This window comes from Crocuta crocuta, unplaced genomic scaffold, assembly GCF_008692635.1.
Source record: "Crocuta crocuta isolate KB4526 unplaced genomic scaffold, BGI_CrCroc_1.0 scaffold451, whole genome shotgun sequence".
Taxonomy (NCBI): Eukaryota; Metazoa; Chordata; class Mammalia; order Carnivora; family Hyaenidae; genus Crocuta; species Crocuta crocuta.
In genome coordinates, this window is record NW_027527963.1 from 605584 (window position 1) to 622360 (window position 16777).

The 16777-nt window shown below is 35.7% G+C and overlaps 1 long non-coding RNA gene across 1 annotated transcript; it reads right to left on the reverse strand.

Annotated features, from left to right (window-relative positions):
- Positions 1-1561: 1561 nt before the first annotated feature.
- On the reverse strand, positions 1562-16394 carry LOC144222290 (uncharacterized). The gene is made up of 4 exons (XR_013332366.1): positions 16126-16394; positions 14605-14766; positions 2148-2316; positions 1562-1620 (listed from the first exon to the last, which is right to left on the reverse strand). It is a non-coding gene; the product is annotated as an uncharacterized LOC144222290 (long non-coding RNA).
- Between the last annotated feature and the right edge of the window lie 383 nt (positions 16395-16777).

Genomic DNA, 16777 nt, shown 5'->3' on the forward strand with positions numbered 1-16777 from the left:
AAACGTTAAACAAAGAGCAGTCACCATGGGCCTGATGTGTGACTTCATTCCATCTAACATTTAAGGAAGCAATAGTCCTCTAAGAATGATAGGATACTTTCTTCTTGACGATGTGAGGCTTGTGACTAAATAGATGCTCTTTTAAAAAGAGTACAGAAGATGAGAGTGTAAAGGGACTTTATCCTGCCATAGTGTGAAATCTCCTGATCACCATTCTGTGCAGGGCACTGCTTCACACACTGTCCACCAGCACCACCCACTGCAGCCCAAGGCAGCACACGGCAGGAATGGTTTGGAAAAGACTTGGGTTCTGAGGTCATCAGGTAGGGATTCAAACTCTACATCTTTACTAACAGTTTATTCTTGAGCATGTAGTTAGTCTCTCAGACTTGCCTTCTCTATAAAAATGGGAGTATAAAAAGTCTACATCACAAAACTGTTGAAAGGATATCAGTTACATGGATGTATAAATGTCTCTGCTATAATATTTAACACATCTCGATGTTCAAAAGATGAACTTCTTTTTCTTTTATATCCTTTTCCTTTTTAGGAAAAAATAGCTTGTTGGAATAGTTTGCAATTGTTGCTGTTTATTAAGTTTTGAGTTTTAATTCCAGTATAGTTACATACGGTTCTTATATTAGTTTCAGGTATACAATGTAGTGATTCAACACATCCACATATTACTCAGTGCTCATCATGATAAGTTAGTGTAGCATTTAATCCTTACCATCCATTTCACCCATTCCTCAGGTATCTGTTCTCTATAGTTAAGAGTCTATTTCTTGGTTTGTTTTCCTCTCTTTTTTTCTTTTGTTCATTTTGTTTCTTAAATTTCACACGTGGGTGAAGTCATATGGTACTTGTCTTTCTCTGACTTATTTCTTTTAGCATAATACTATCTAGCTCCATGTGGTTGCAAATGTAAGATTTCATTCTTTTTTATGGCTGAGTAATATTTCGCTATGTGTGTATATATATATATATATATATGCCACATCTTTTTTATCCATTCTTTAGTTGATAGATACTTGGGCTGCTCCCATAATTTAGCTATTATTGATAATGCTGCTATAAACAGGAGTTGCATGTATCCCTTTGAATTAGTATTTTTGTATCCCAGGAGTAAAATTACTGTAACATAGGGAAGTTCTATTTTTAACTTTTTGAGGAACCTCCACACTGTTTTGCAGCATGGTTGCACCAGTTTTCATTCTCCTCGACAGTGCATGAGGGCTCCTTTTTTTCTATATCCTTACTGACTCTTGTTACTTCTTATGTTGTTGATTTTAGCCATTCTGACAGGTGTGAGGTGATATTGCATTGTGGTTTTGGTTTACATTTCATTTCCCTGATAATGAGTAATATTGAGCATCTTTTACGTGTCTGTTGGCCATCCAGAAATCTTCTTTGGAGAAGTTTGTGTTCTTGTATTCTGCCCATTATTAACTAGGTTATTTGGGGGTGTGTGTGCGATTATATTTGAGTTTTTGATTCACAGCAATCCAGCTTTGGACATGATAGGCTGTGGATTTTTATTTCATGAATACATACTGGATCCACATATTTTTTTCATATAGCCCTTTTTTTCCCTTTTGAGTTTTCCAGATGAATCTGTACCTAAATGGGATAATAAAATAATACTGATGTTAATAAAATTCCTTTAGTGGAAAAGAAAATATTTGGTCTATCTTTTTTAAGTAATTTTTTTCTTTTTAAGTTTATTGATTTATTTTGAGAGAGAGAACACATGTGAGCATGAGTGGGGGAGGGGCACAGAGAGAAGGAGAGAGAGAGAGAATCCCAAGCGGGCTCTGTGCTTGTCAGTGTAGAGCCTTATGTGGGGCTCAATCTCATGACTGTGAGATCATGACCTGAGCTGAAATCAAGAGTCAGACACTTAAGCGATGCTTAACCAGTTGAGCTACCCAGGAACCCCCATCTACTATCTATCTTAAAAGAGAAGAGAGAAATAGTATAAACAAGAAGTTTATTTTGTATTTTTAATTTCTATTTTAAATTCTCACAAATTTGGACAACTTCTGTAGAAGACCTGGATATAATTTTAGTGTTTGTTTTTAAAGCAATGCACATTTGGCCACTTTCGGTTATAACTGGTTGAATCTGGCTTTTAAAAAATGTGTTACCTAGGAAAGTTGTAAATCCAGTAGCTGGAAGGGACTCTAGTATTAAGCAATCTCCTCATTTTACATCTGAAAATGTAAGGAGGCAAAAAGTTTGCCTAAGGTGACCATTGAAAATCAGGAGTCAGTGAATCTTCTCTGAGTTCCAAGTGGTAGAAAGTGGACATGAGTACTGGAAAAAAAGAAAGAAAAGATCAGAGTCAGTGTATTAATAGCTGGTAAAGCTGGATAAGAAAACCCAACTGGGAGGGGCACCTGGGTGGCTCAGTTGGTTAAGCATCCGACTTGGGCTCAGGTCATGATCTCTTGGTTTGTGAATTCCAGTCCTGCATTGGGCTCTCTGCTGTCAGCTCCGGGCAGGGAGCCTGCTTTGGATTCTGTGTCTCCCTCTCTCTCTGCCTCTCCCTCGCCTGTGTGCTAACTCTCTCTCTCTCAAAAATAAATAAGCATTTTTAAAAAATCTTAAAAAAAAAAAAAAGAAAGAAAACCCAACTGGAAATGAGGTGAAAATGGCCGTGTTCTGTAACTGTGCCTCAAAACCGAGACTTTAGAGCCTTTTGCAAAGCTGATCCCATGTATACCTGCCAGCCCCATGGACACCCTCAGGTCTGCCTGGCAAACTCAGATGCTACAGAGTATAGTTTAAGGGAGAAAGTTGAGCCCTGGTGACTTCCATGCATGCCTTTTCTCAGACACGCCTTTCAGCTCTCTCAAAGCAGCATACCGTATAGATCAGCAGCTGCTTTTAAAATGCCAGAAAATATTTATTTTAAAGAAACTTGCTCTGTAATTTTATGCAGAGTATTAATTTGTTTAGCCTGCTTTTCTGAAATACTTGTGTCATATTGGGGAAGATGTCAACCTATAACCTGTCCAAATTATTGTAATTCCAGATTATTATCACTCCTTTTTTTGTTATCACTTCCCATAATGTTTGGTAGATTTTTCCTTAACATCAAGCAACTTAGTGTAACATCTCACAAATGAATGTCTTTAGAAGATTATACAGAATGATGTCCCTTTTGCTTATTCAAATTTATGTGGAGTTAGTTGTCCAAATTCTTGAGGAGCTATTTTATAGTTTCAAATTGTAAAAAAGGCTCCATAAAATTACAAAGCCCAAAGAGATAGAAAACAAATAAGCCACGTAGGGGCTAAGCGCTATTTACCATATGGCAGTCAAGATAAAAATTAGGTGAAAGAGTGAATTTCTGGACAAGCAGCAGTTTATTTCCTGAAGTTAAGAACCTGGTAGTGAAATATAAGTAGGAACTATAACTACTACTTTATGAAGTCACTCCATTAGCATATCAGTTTGATGTTAGTACAAGAATAAGCATGAGCAGGCTTTGAGGATGTGTAATGGTAATTTATTTCATTAGATCCACATCATGCCACAGAGGATCTGAGGCATCTGAGCCATTATTGTGAAAAGGACAACCTTTCTCTCAGGAACTTGGCACCTAACACAACCGTACCTAGCAGTGTTGCAGTGATTGAAATGCACAATGAGGTGACCAGTGAGCAATTCACATATGTGGTTTTTATAATTTGCTAATTCCTTTGTCCATCTGGGAAACTCCAGGAACTAAAAGAATTGAAAAGGTTGGGAGGGTTGACATTCAAAAGCACTGCATCATGTGATTCCATGTGAAATCAATGGCTCTCAAGAAAAATACATGTTAGTTTTAATTCATTATTTGGTAATGCTTAATTAAGCTTCTTTCATTTAATCTTTTTCTTGCTCCTTTTCTCTTGTTATCTCTTCTCTAAATAAAGTCTTGTTTTTGAGTACACAGTAAATTAACTTTCAATGTCTGTGATCTTCTATCACAAATTAAAGTTGTTAAAGGTATTTTGCATTGTTTTGACCATAAAGCGTAGGTTACAAAGGACATTCTTTTTTATGCAGTGAAAATGGAGTATGCTGCGGCTATACTTTTAACTGAGTGGATGGCATTTTTACCATGGTACTTCTTCCCATCTCTGTTAATGGAAAGTGTAAAAGGTATTGCTCTGTCATTCACTCTGGACTTATATTTCTGTATTCTCTTGAATGTAGATAACTTCCCACAGCTGCAAATGTTGCCTTTTGTTGAAAGAAGAGTAACAAGCTTAGGGTTTGTATATGACTTGGTTTCTTTGGGTCATGATTATTCCCATGACTGTTTTATCACTATGACACTGTGCTCATTTTAATCGTTCATTTATTCCAAAGTTTTTGAAGAGACTGCTCAGAATCTCTTCAAAATCTTCACTGTAAGACACTTGGGTGGCTCAGTCAGTTAAGCATCCAACTTCTGATTTTGGCTGAGGTCGTGATCTCAGGGTTTGTGGAATTGAGTCCTGCATTGGGCTCTGTGCTAACAGCATGGAGCCTGCTTGGGATTCTCTATCTCTCTATCTCTGCCCTTCTTCAGCTCGTTTTCTCTATCAAAACTAAATACATTATATAAAAAATCGTTGTTGCTCTTTAGTTTATAAAGTGAAGTTGATGTTTCATCTATTTCAGTAGTTCTTTAACCTGGAGTACAAGAAGAGAATCACCTATGGGTCTTTTAGAAAATGTACATGATGATGTTCAAGCGGGTTCCAGACATCAGAATATGTTTTTAATCTCCCATATTCCCTTCCCAAGACAATGCTACTGAGTCTCCAGGGTTAGTAATCACAGAGCTACTCACAGTTGTCTTCTGCTGTCTGGAGAACTAATGCCACATAATGGTACAATAGACCCTATGGCCAGATTGCCTGGCTTCCAAATCCTGCCTGCCACTTTTTACCAGTGTGAATTTAGGCAAGGCACTTAGCTACTTGGATCCTCAGTTTTTCAAATGAGGATTGTGGTTATGATAGAACACACATCATACATGTGAAACAATCAGACTAGTGTCTGGCACCTCAAATGTAGAATAAAAGTGTATTAATAAGTATTTAATTTTACTTCCAGCACTTTTTTATTTCAAAATTTCTCCCAAACATTAAGGTGAGGCTTGTTTATCTGTATATGATTTATGTATTTTAAGTAGGTAACAAGTTGGTGTTCCTAAGCAATGCATTAGGATTTCGTACTGTTCCTTTGTTTCATCATCCCCATGACTACCCAGTGTGTGCTCAAGAAAATCCAACTGATTATACAATTTCAGTAAAATTGGATTATTTATACCCTCACTTTTCTCCAAAAGGGTTATGGGCAGATATCTTACAAAATTATTACATATATAATATTTAAAAGTATATAATTATTATATATATAGCAAGTTAAGAGAGCTAAATACTAAAATCAGAGCAAAAGATAAACAAAGGTAGGAAGATAAATTAGCCTTTTAATTTTAGCTCTCAAGAAGGCACCCTATAAGGTCCTGTACTCCTCCAGCCCAGGCCCACATCACTCATGCAGGGCTAACTTCATAACAAAGTATATTTTACATTATCTGTGCAATAGCTTTCCTGTTAACACAGGAATAGAAGGATGACTTTTATTGTTGTTGTTTTCACAGGGAGGAAAATTTTAGTTCTAAAAATGAAGTAAGTTATTCTAGATGATTTTATGGGTTAGTGACATTGAAATACCAATATTCAGATGTTACTTGCTTTACCTAAGATGGCTTAATTTATATAATATTATAAGATAAAATATAAATCCTTTAAAAATACCTGCTAGACATTACTTCCCCATAAAAGACAACTGTTTACATTCAACTGTTCAAAGAAATGAGTCTACAATATGTGCCAGATATGGCATTTATTTCCATTTCTATAATCCACTTTTATCAAAGCATGCAACTGCTTGTGGTTAGCTCTCAATCCATAAAAGGAGAGTTAATAGAAGGTTGAGTTGTGTGGCCTAGCATTCACCCACAATCTCCTCTGGACATCCTTCCCCTGTGTTATCAAACAGCTGTCACAAGTGTACCGTATGACCTGATGTGTAGGGTGTCCATCCCAGAATGCAGGCAGATAGGTTGGCATGTATTCCCTCAGCTTCCAGAAAATGTGCCACTTTCCTGTGAACTGATCCACCAGGACAGGAGAAAGACAAAATAACTGTCAAGTCTAAATTTGTTAGAAAGACACGTAGTGCTCCAACACTATTGCCTCTGACCTTGACTGTGGCAGCACTATATTCTCTATGTTGGAGGGGGCAGGTTTGAGATGGTGCCCATTAGTCACTGATGATATTATATTCTTTAGGATTGATTTGTTTTGTGAACCTATTCCAAGACTAAAAATCTCCAAGGATCTTAAAAGTTACAGGGACTTTTCCCAGGAAAAGTCATGTGTATTAGCATCTATGTAAAAGTTTCCATCCCATAGAGACTTATCTTAATCTCACTGAAAATGATAAGTTGGCAGGAAAAGTGGAACTCTGAGGTGAATGTGTCCTAATTACTCTAATTTTAGTTTTGGTCTTAAGTTTGGTAGTGTCTCATATTTCAGACTGATCATTTTTACTCATATTCTCATTTTACTTATATTTAACTCATATTCTTTTTTAAAATGTTTATTTATTTTTGAGAGACAGAGAGAGAGAGAGAGAGACAGAGCGTGAGTAGGGAAGGAGTAGAGAGAGAGGGAGACACAGCATCCGAAGCAGGCTTCAGGCTCTGAGCTGTCAGAACAGAGTCCAATGTGGGGCTTCAACTCACAAACTATGAGATCATGACCTGAACTGAAGTCGGACTCTTAACTGACTTAGCCACACAGGTGCCCCTTAACTCATATTCTTAACCAATCCATTCTGAAAGGTGAAAAATATTAGAATGTAGACACTCCATCTGTGCTTTTTACTCAGAACATACACAATTACAGCTGTTAATTTCTTTCTGTAGCTGCAAAATTACTGGTGGGTTGTACTTAAAAATATAATTATCCTTCTTTATATGCCACTCATTTCTTCATAGGATGAAGGATGGCTATTATCATCAGAAGCATATTTATTTACTCACTGGTTACTATTGAGTGTTTATTAGGTACATAGTCCTGGACTTTGGATTGTGGAGAATATAGAGAACAGCAACAACCAAAAAACTTATGTGGTAGTAATAAAAACAGATTTTCACATCTGATTTGGGTTTGAATCCTAGCTCTATCATTAATTTGTTGTGAAAATTCTCAGTTTCCTTTATCTATGTGTCTATTCTTAGGCTATTTCCATACCACCTTGATTATAGCCTTGTACTATTGAAATAGGGAAGTATGTTTTCTAGCTTTGTTCTTTTTCAAGATTGCTTTTCTATTTGGGGGCGCCTTGAATCTCCATAAGATTTTAGGATCAGCTTGTTAGTTTCTGGAAAAAAAATGTCAACAGATTTTTGATAGGGATTGTGTTAAGTCTGTAGATCAATCTGGGGAGTAATGCCACCATAAAACATTGATGCTTTCCATCCACAAATATATCTTTCCACTAATGTAAACCTTCATTGATTTATTTTAATGATGTTTTGTAGTTTTCAGTATACTTACATTGCACTTCTCTTGTTAGATTTATTCCTTAGTATTTTCTTCTTTTTTGTTGCTATTATCAATGAAATTGTTTTCTGGTTTGCTCATTTTTAGAGTATAGTAAGATGATTGATTTTTGCACATTGGTCTTATATCCCGCAGTGCTGAATTCATTTTATTAGCTCTAATAGTTTAGGTGTATTTAACATAAAAATCATGTAGCCTATAAATAGAAATGGTTTCACTTCTTCCTTTCCAATCTAGATACTTCTATTTCTTTTTTCTTGTCTAACTGCCAGGGCTAGTATCTCCAGTTTAATGTTCTGTAAAAATAGTGAGAATGAACAGTATTTTCTGTTTCTGACCATAGCAGGGAAAACTTTCAGTTTTTCACCATTGATGATGTAAGCTGTTTTTTTTTTCCTTTTCTTTCTTTTTGTAGACATCCTTTATTAGGTTGAGGAAATTCCCTTCTACTCCTCATTGGTTAAATGCTTTTATTATGAAAATTTTTTGAGATGATCATGTGGTTTTTATCTTTTATCTACTTAATATACTATATTACAATGATTGATTTTCATATGTTGAGACAAACTGTATTTCTGGGTTAAAACACATTTGGATATTATTATTTTTAAATCTCTGATCTTGAACAATGTTTCCCCAGTGTAAGCATCAGAACAAAAACCCCAGAGGGTGCTAATAGGTGCTCTATGCAAAAAAGAGGTACATTAAATAAATTTAGGAAATGCTGGATTAGAATCAAAAAGGTTTTTGTACAGCAAACTATCTCAGAGACTATAATATACTAACACACTTTGCAAATCTCTAAGAAGTAGGCATGGTATGCCATATTTATAGACTTATCTGCAAGAATATTTTGTGAGATTAATTCTCCATCAAATATACTGTAAGAAATGTTTTTCCTAAGAATTTTAATTAAACTTCTCTATCACGTAATAGTGACCAAGAAAAGCTTAAAACTTACAGGATCACCAATTTTAAATTATATGCTACTATCTAGAAAAATTCAATCAATGTACAGTGAATATTTATAGAGTATCTATTATGTGCCAGATATTCTTCTAGGCACTGGAAAGACAGCATGGGAAAACATGACAGGAGAAATCTTTGTTTTTGTAGAGCTTACATTCTGGAAGAGAGGCAAACAATGAATAGAAAAAAATGCAATTTATAAAATATGTTAGAAAACATTAAATATTACATAAAAAGAAAAAACAGGTAAGCTTTTTGACATTATTAGCACTGATTTCTTCAACTTGACACCAAGAGCAAAGGAAACAAAAGCAGAAATAAACAAGCAGGATTACATCACTATGAAACCTTCTACACAGCAAAGGAAACCATCAACAAAATGAAAAGGCAATGTACTGAGTGGGAGAAAATATTTGCAAGTCATATATCTGATAAGGTGTTAACATGTTAAAAATATTTTTAAAAGCCCTCCACAGCTCAATAGCAAAACAAAAACAATCCAATTGAAAAATGGGCAGAGCATTTGAATAGACATTTTCCCAAAGTAGACATATAGGTGACCAACAGGTACATGAAAAGATGCTCGACATCACTAATCATCATGGAAATGCAAACTAAAATCACAATGAGATATTACTTCATAACTGTTAGAATGCTTACTATCAAAAAGTCAAGAAATAACAAATACTGGTGAGCATGTGGAGAAAAGAGAACCCTTGTGCACTGTTAGTGGGAATGTAAATTAGTAGTCACTATGGAAAACAGTATGGAATTTTCTCAAAAACTTAAAAATAGATTTCCATGGGATCCAGCAATTCCATTTCTGAGTATTTATCTCAAGAAAATGGAAACACTAATTTGAAAAGATGTATGGACCAGCATGTTCATTGCAGAATATTTAATAGCCAAGACATGGGAAAAATTTAAGTGTTCATAAATAGATAAATTTTAAAAATGGAGTATGTAAATACAGTGGAATATTGTTTAGGTGTAAAAAATGAAATCTCACCCTTTGCAACAAAATGGATGGGACTTGAAAGCATTTTGCAGAGTGAATTAACTCATAGACAAATACCATATGATCTCACTTGTATGCGAAATCTTTAAAACAAAAATGAGTCAGATTTGTGGTTGCAGAGGCAGGGAAGGGGTGAGTGGTGGGTGAAATGGAGGAAGGTGGTTGTCAAAGACAAAAATTACCAAGTCATATAAATAAGTCATGGGGATGTAACACACATCATGGTGACTAGAATTAATACTATATTGCATATTTGTCAGTTGTGAAGAAAATAGATTTAAATTTTTTAAATTTTATTTTAGACAGAGAGTGAGCAGGGGAGAGGGGGAAAGCGAGAGAGAGAGAGAGAGAGAGAGAGAGAGAGAGAGAATCTTAAGTAAGCTCCATGGTCAGTGCAGATCCCACAGGGCTCCATCCCAAGACTCTGGGATCATGACCTTAGCTGAAATCAAGAGTTGGATGCTTCACCAACTGAGCCACCCAGGCACCCCCTTTGTGTGTGTGTGTGTGTGTGTGTGTGTGTGTGTGTGTGTGTGTTTTGAAAGAGAGAGAGAGAGAAAGAAAATCCACATGTACAAGCAGGGTAGGGGAGAGGGAAAGGGAGAGAGAATTTTAAGTAAGCTCCATGCTCAGTGCAGAGTTTGACACAGGCCTGATCTCACAACCATGGACTCTCAACCAACTGAGCCACCCAGGCACCCCATAATTTTTATATTTTATTATAGTATTTATATTTATATATTTTATTTCATATCACAATATATGCAAATATCAAATCATTACATTGTACACCTGAGACTGATATAATGTTATATGTTCATTATGCGTCAATTTAAAAAAAAAGAAAAAGGGAAATTGGTTTAAGAAGACTTGGAAATTCTGGGTGGGAGGATAGGTAACGCATTGGAATATTTAAGAGGATGCTCGGGATAAGTCTTGTTTAGAAGAGAAATGTAAGAGAGTATCTAGCTTGTTCAAAACCAGCAATGATGTCATATGGCTGAAGCAGACTGAGTGAAAGAGAGAGTAGCAGCAGTATTTATTATCTCTAATCTGGATTACTGCAATAGCATCGTACCTGTGCCCCTTCCCCCAAGCCCATGGGTTGAGAGCAGATTCTGTGTGTGTATGAGTAGAGAGGTATGGAGGTGACTGTGGTGGTGGTGGCAGGTAAAAGCAGAAGCAGGGAAATTAGTTAGGCTCTTTTTCTTTTTTTTCCTTAAGTTTATTTATTTATTTTGAGAGAGAGAGACAGAGACAGAGAGAGCGTGCAAGTGGAGGAGGGGCACAGACAGAGAGGGAGAGAGAGAGTCCCAGGCAGGCTCCATGCTATCAGTGCAGAGCTCAGTGCACGGCTTGAACCCACAAATTGTGAGATTATGACCTGAGGTGAAATCAAGTCAGATCCTTAACTGACTGAGCTACCCAGGCACCCCAAATAGGGGTCTTTTCCCCTAGTCTAGGTAACAGAGGATGGAGGCTTGAATATTGAGCAGTGAAGATGAGGAAAAGTGTTCATATTCTGAGCATTTTGAATATAGAGTCAACAGTACTTCCTGGGAGCTTGAATAAGAGGTGTGAGAGAAGAAGAAAAGTCTAAAATGACTCTAAAGTTTTAGTTCTGTGCAAGTGTTAGGATAGAGTTACATTAGCAGAGAAGGGAAAGGATGTGGGTGGAACAAGTTTGTGGAGGAAAGTCAACATTTCAGTTTTGGAACATGTTGCATCTGCGATTTCTATTAGATCTTTTATGCATGCTAACTCAGTATAGGAATAAAGACACACACATCTTTTACCTAATACCAGTAGAGACACCAACCTGCCACTAGTTTACATTGTGAATAACTAAAGAGAGGAGGGAAAAAATCCAGAATTGAATAGATGCTATTTATAACATCTATTCTTCAATTTGTCTCCCCCCTCCATTTCCCAGAAAATGGACTCCTTTTAAGAATTTGTCTTATCTGTGGACTAAGAAGCTCTTGCTTAATTTTTGATCCTGTTTTACCAAACCACCCACAAAACAAGAAACAACAAAACAAAACAAAACAAAAAAACAACAAAACTCCTCCATTTGTCTTCTACAGAGTGAATAATCATTCTCCAGGCTTCTGCTTTTAAAATGCACACCCGGGGCTGACATATAACTGTGAATTAATTAATGAGACAACTGGGGTGCGTGGGTGGCTCAGAAGGTTAAGCATCGGACTTTGGCTCAGGTTGTGCTCTCATGGTTTGTGGGTTCGAGCCCGATGTCGGGCTCTGTGCTGACAGCCAGCTCAGAGCCTGGAGCCTGCTTTAGATTCTGTATTTCCCTCTCTCTGTGACCCTCCCTTGCTCACGCTCTCTCTCTCTCTCTCTCTCAGAAATAAGTAAAACATTTAAATTTTTTTTTAAAAAATTGAGACAACTTTCCTCCAGCAATTGAAGAGGTGATGGAGACAACGTGAAAGTACTAGTGACTGAGGAGAGGAAACTATACAGCCTGCAGGCTGTAGATTATCAAGAAGAGTGTGGCACTGTTGCTTGTCATTCCTGGCATATCTTGGGCTATATTTCCCAGCTTCCTTTCCACATGACTGAGATCCAGCCGGTAGAATATGAGTGGAAGTGGTGTATGTCTCTTTCCCAGGCCTGGCCCCGGAAACCTTTCCTCAAGCTATTTATTCCTTCCCCTTTTCATTTGTTGTAGACCTTCATGGCCATATTGGAAACATGTTGAAAGCAATGGAGCCAAAACTAGAAGGAGCCTGGGTCTCTGAATTTCTGCTCAAAAGAGACCATCTGTCAAAAAAGAACTCTCATTTTGAACTTAACATGAGTAGGAAATAAATGTCTATTGTATGTGAGCTATCATACATCTGTAAACTTATTATAGTAGCTGATGGTCTCAAAGATAATACAAAGAGAGAAATTGGGGTTCCAAAGCACACTTGCTTACTGCCCACATTTTCCTATTTAGCTCTCCAGTTTGAAGCCAGTTATTCCCTTCAAATCTCCTAAAAGCAAACAGTTGAGGAATCAACTGGGTGAGTGAAATTACAGGTGCATATCTTTGAAGGTAAGCCTTAAAAGAAACTCATGGAATATTTCATATACTATACTACTAACTTCAGCATAAATTCAAAGATGTAAATCTTTGAGGCATGAGAAATTGGCAACATTATTGAGATATTCAGTTTTCCCAATTTGATTTGCACTGCCAGCTAAATCTGTTTACTTAGTGCATGGTGGCATTTAGAGATTTAATTCAATGCTCTACTTGAAAATTTCTGATCATACTTTTGGATCAGAGCCTTTCACAAATATTACATCTTTTCTAGGGCAGTATTCATGACAGAAATGTTTTCTTAGAAGTTTTTTCCATTTTTAATGTATCCATTCTTAGGATTTATAGGCATAGGGAGTAAAAGCCATATTTTTAAATTCAGTACACATGTCCTTCAAAGAAAAATAAATTTGTTTTCAACATGAAGAACATCTTTTGCAATAACTCTATGTCCAAAATATATTCTTCAATACAAAGTACACAAATTACAAAAAGGTATGGATTTTCTAATCTTATACTGGGAGGAAAAAGACAAATTAACATTCTTTAAGGAAATAAAGATATTTGAAGGTTTGATCTACAAATTTAGATACCTGGAGTAAACATCTTCAGTATGTAAACTCTGATTTAGTTTTCTGTGAACATGGATACTATAATAATAGGTGAACATTGGCAAGTTCCTCACTCAAATATCTCCTTTAAGTAGATGACAGAAGATCCTAAATATATTTAGTTTACCTTGCAATATTCCTGATGATTATGATAATGATGATAATAATAATAATATTTTATTGAGCACTTACTATGTGTCAGAAACTACAGAAAGTAATTTTCTTGAATCTATTTATGTAACTCTCACAATGACCCTATGAAGAGACAAATATTATTTTCTACTTTCCCAGTGAGGAAATTGAAGCACAGATGAGTTTAATGACTTACTCAAAGTTATTTCTAGTGTATGGAGAGCTGGGAATTGAACAGTCTATGCAGCTTGGCTCCATAGCCCATGATCAATATTCTTGGAAAGGCTAACATATCAAGTCCCTTTCATTATGTGCAAATCAGTTCATCATTTTTATTAATGATATTACATATCAGGCATTAAAATAATACCTAATGCAAGAAATTTAAAAAAGAAACTATTAGTACTTATCTTTATATTAGTGCATATGCTTATGGTTATGTAAGTATAGTTAAACTTACAGTACTTATTATTGGAAATATACTATTAATTATTATTTATACATATATTAATACATTAGTGCTATCATCTATACACCAAACTAAGTCATAGTTTAAATACTGGGAAAGTTTTTAACTTATTATTACCTAAAATGTAGCAAAAACGTTAAATATTAATATAAAACACATACATATACTATATCATATGCTGATACACTATACTAAAGAAACATATAAATAATAATCTCTATGAAGTACAATTAAATACAATATTAAAAACATCATTATTTGTGCTGATCTAAGGAAAGTTCAGTATTATTTATGTGAAAAGTATGAAATGCATTAAATAAACTGCTAGTGACATCTTTAAAAATAAAAGTAAGATTTTGGGAATGTTAAATTGTTTAATGTCCTTGCATATCTTTAAGGTGGCAAATATATTAATGTTTATATTAATATTAAATTCTACTGAGTGGAAGATACACATTTCACCTTCAGGGCAAAAATGGGCTTCTTCAGATCAAGTTAAAAACAAAACAAAACTCTAGCATTAGCCCAGTGTCTGGCATACAGTTTGAATAAGTGCTTAAATATATAAATATTATAGCATTATATTAGGCAGGTTTTTCCAGAAAAACAAAACCAATAGGATATATATATATACACACACACACACACACACACACACACATATATACCCACACACATNATTATATATATTATAAATATATATATATATAAGAGAAGACTTATTATAGGAATTGATTCACATGTTTATAGAGGCCAAGAAGTCCCATGATCTGCAGTCTGCAACTTGAAGAGGCAGGAAATCTGGTGGTATAATTCAGTTCGGGTCTGAAGGCTTGAGAAGGAGAGGAGCTGATGGTGTAAGTTCCAAAGTTGCAAGGTCCAAAAACCAGGAGCTCTGATATCTGAGGGCAGGAGAAGATGGATATCTCAGCTTAAAAATAGAGTGAGAATTTGCCTGTCCTTCATCTTTTTGTTCCATTCAGGCCCTCTACTGATTGGAAAATGTCTACCTGCATTGGTGAGGGCAGATCACTTTACTTAATCTAATTCAAATGGTAACCTTTTTCAGAAACACCCTGAGGGACTCACCCAGAAACAGTTCTACCAGCCATGTGGGTATCCCTTAGTCCAGTCCAGTTGACGCATAAAACAAATAAACAAACCCCCAAATACTGACACATAGAATTAACCATCTCCAGAGTGTTTCCAAGTAAAAGGGTCCATTTAGACCTACTTCACATCAATGAATAATAAAAGTGATTCATCATCCACCAAATTCACTATCTGTATTAATTTATAAATAGTTTTAATGGCTCTGAATTAGTTCCTGTAATAAGTTTTTGCTCCTATGCTACTTTTGGTCTATCAATATTTTTACATTTTTAATCTGTTTATCAGCCATTTCTTCATAGTTCAAGAAGTCAGTGATAGACTAGTTTGATCCAAGTCAACTAATCATGGTTTATCAATTAGTAGTTTTGGAGTTTTGAAACGATATTGAAGCGCTCAACCTAGATAACTAGAAAGACATATGCAAGAGCTGCATTGACCATTACAATAGCTATTGACTACATGTGTCCATTTAAATTTAAAATGACTACAATTGAAATACAATTAAAAATTCAGTTACTCATTTGCACTATTGGCAACTGCATTGAACAGCACAGGTCCAGAACATTTCAATCATCACAAGACATTCTAACAGACAGTGTTGTTCTAAAGAAAGTGACAATTTTTTAACGAATCAGTTATATTCATAGATAATTTACAAATGTCACTTTTGCTGGCAATTTCTTATTTTCCACACCCTTCTCCAAGCACACCTCTAATAACATGACTGACCTAAGTTTGGAGTCCTACCTTCCTCTTGCTCAAGCCCTGGAGAAGGTACTCGACATGGGAAAGGCATGCCTAAAGGAAGCAAGTAGGAAAGCAAAAAGCAAGAGGCAGGATATTGCACAAACTGCACAATCAGCTTTTATGAGATCAAGAAGGTTGTCCAAAACACACCACAGATGAGTCATTTAGTCATAACTTTTGGTGAGTAAAAATGTCCTTGAATAAGATATAATAGAACTATAGAGTACCATGTGACTCATCAGTTGAATGATTAGCCTAAAATCAAGTAGTACAAATTTAAAATAAAAGAAATTAGAAACAGCTAATCTAAAAGGATATAGGTAAATTCCAAGCCATTCAATAACAATGTCATCCAAACTGCTGCAGAGAGTAGAATTTTTCTCTGATGCTTCCATACTTACAAAGTTGGGATTTCCAGTGCTTCCTTCCTTTCAGCAATCAGCCCCCTTCAGTAGGCTTTTGATGTCTAGGTTTCCAAACAACCACTAGGGCTTCTCTAGATACTAATCTCCTACTTTGAACTTTTCAACTTTTCCATCTGGGATTTCTTTCTCAGACCTAACCAAAGGAAAAAAAAAAATCAAGTGGGTTCCAAGGCAATGGCACAATATCAGCTACTTAAATGTTGCAAAAAAAGAAAAAAGTTCCTAGGGGTGCCTGGGTGGCTCAGTCTGTTAATTGTCCAACTCTTGATTTTGGCTCAGGTCATGATCAGGTGGGATTGAGCCCTACTGAGCTCGTGCTGACATCACAGAGCCTGCTTAGGATTCTCTCTCTCATTCTCTCTGTCTGCCCTTCCCCTGCTCATGCTCACTCTCCCTCTCTCTCTTAAAATAAATAAATGGACATCAAAAAAAAAAAAGAAGAAGAAAAAGAAGAAAATGTTCCAGAAAAGTTCTTATTTCCATTACAAATACATTCATCCCTAGCCTCTTGCTGACCCAATTACGGTAGGTCATTGTAATTAGATCTGTTACAGTTACCATCTTTTCTTTTTCAAACTTCATGTTAACCTGTCTCTTTTTTAAACACAATGTAATAAATATTAGATTT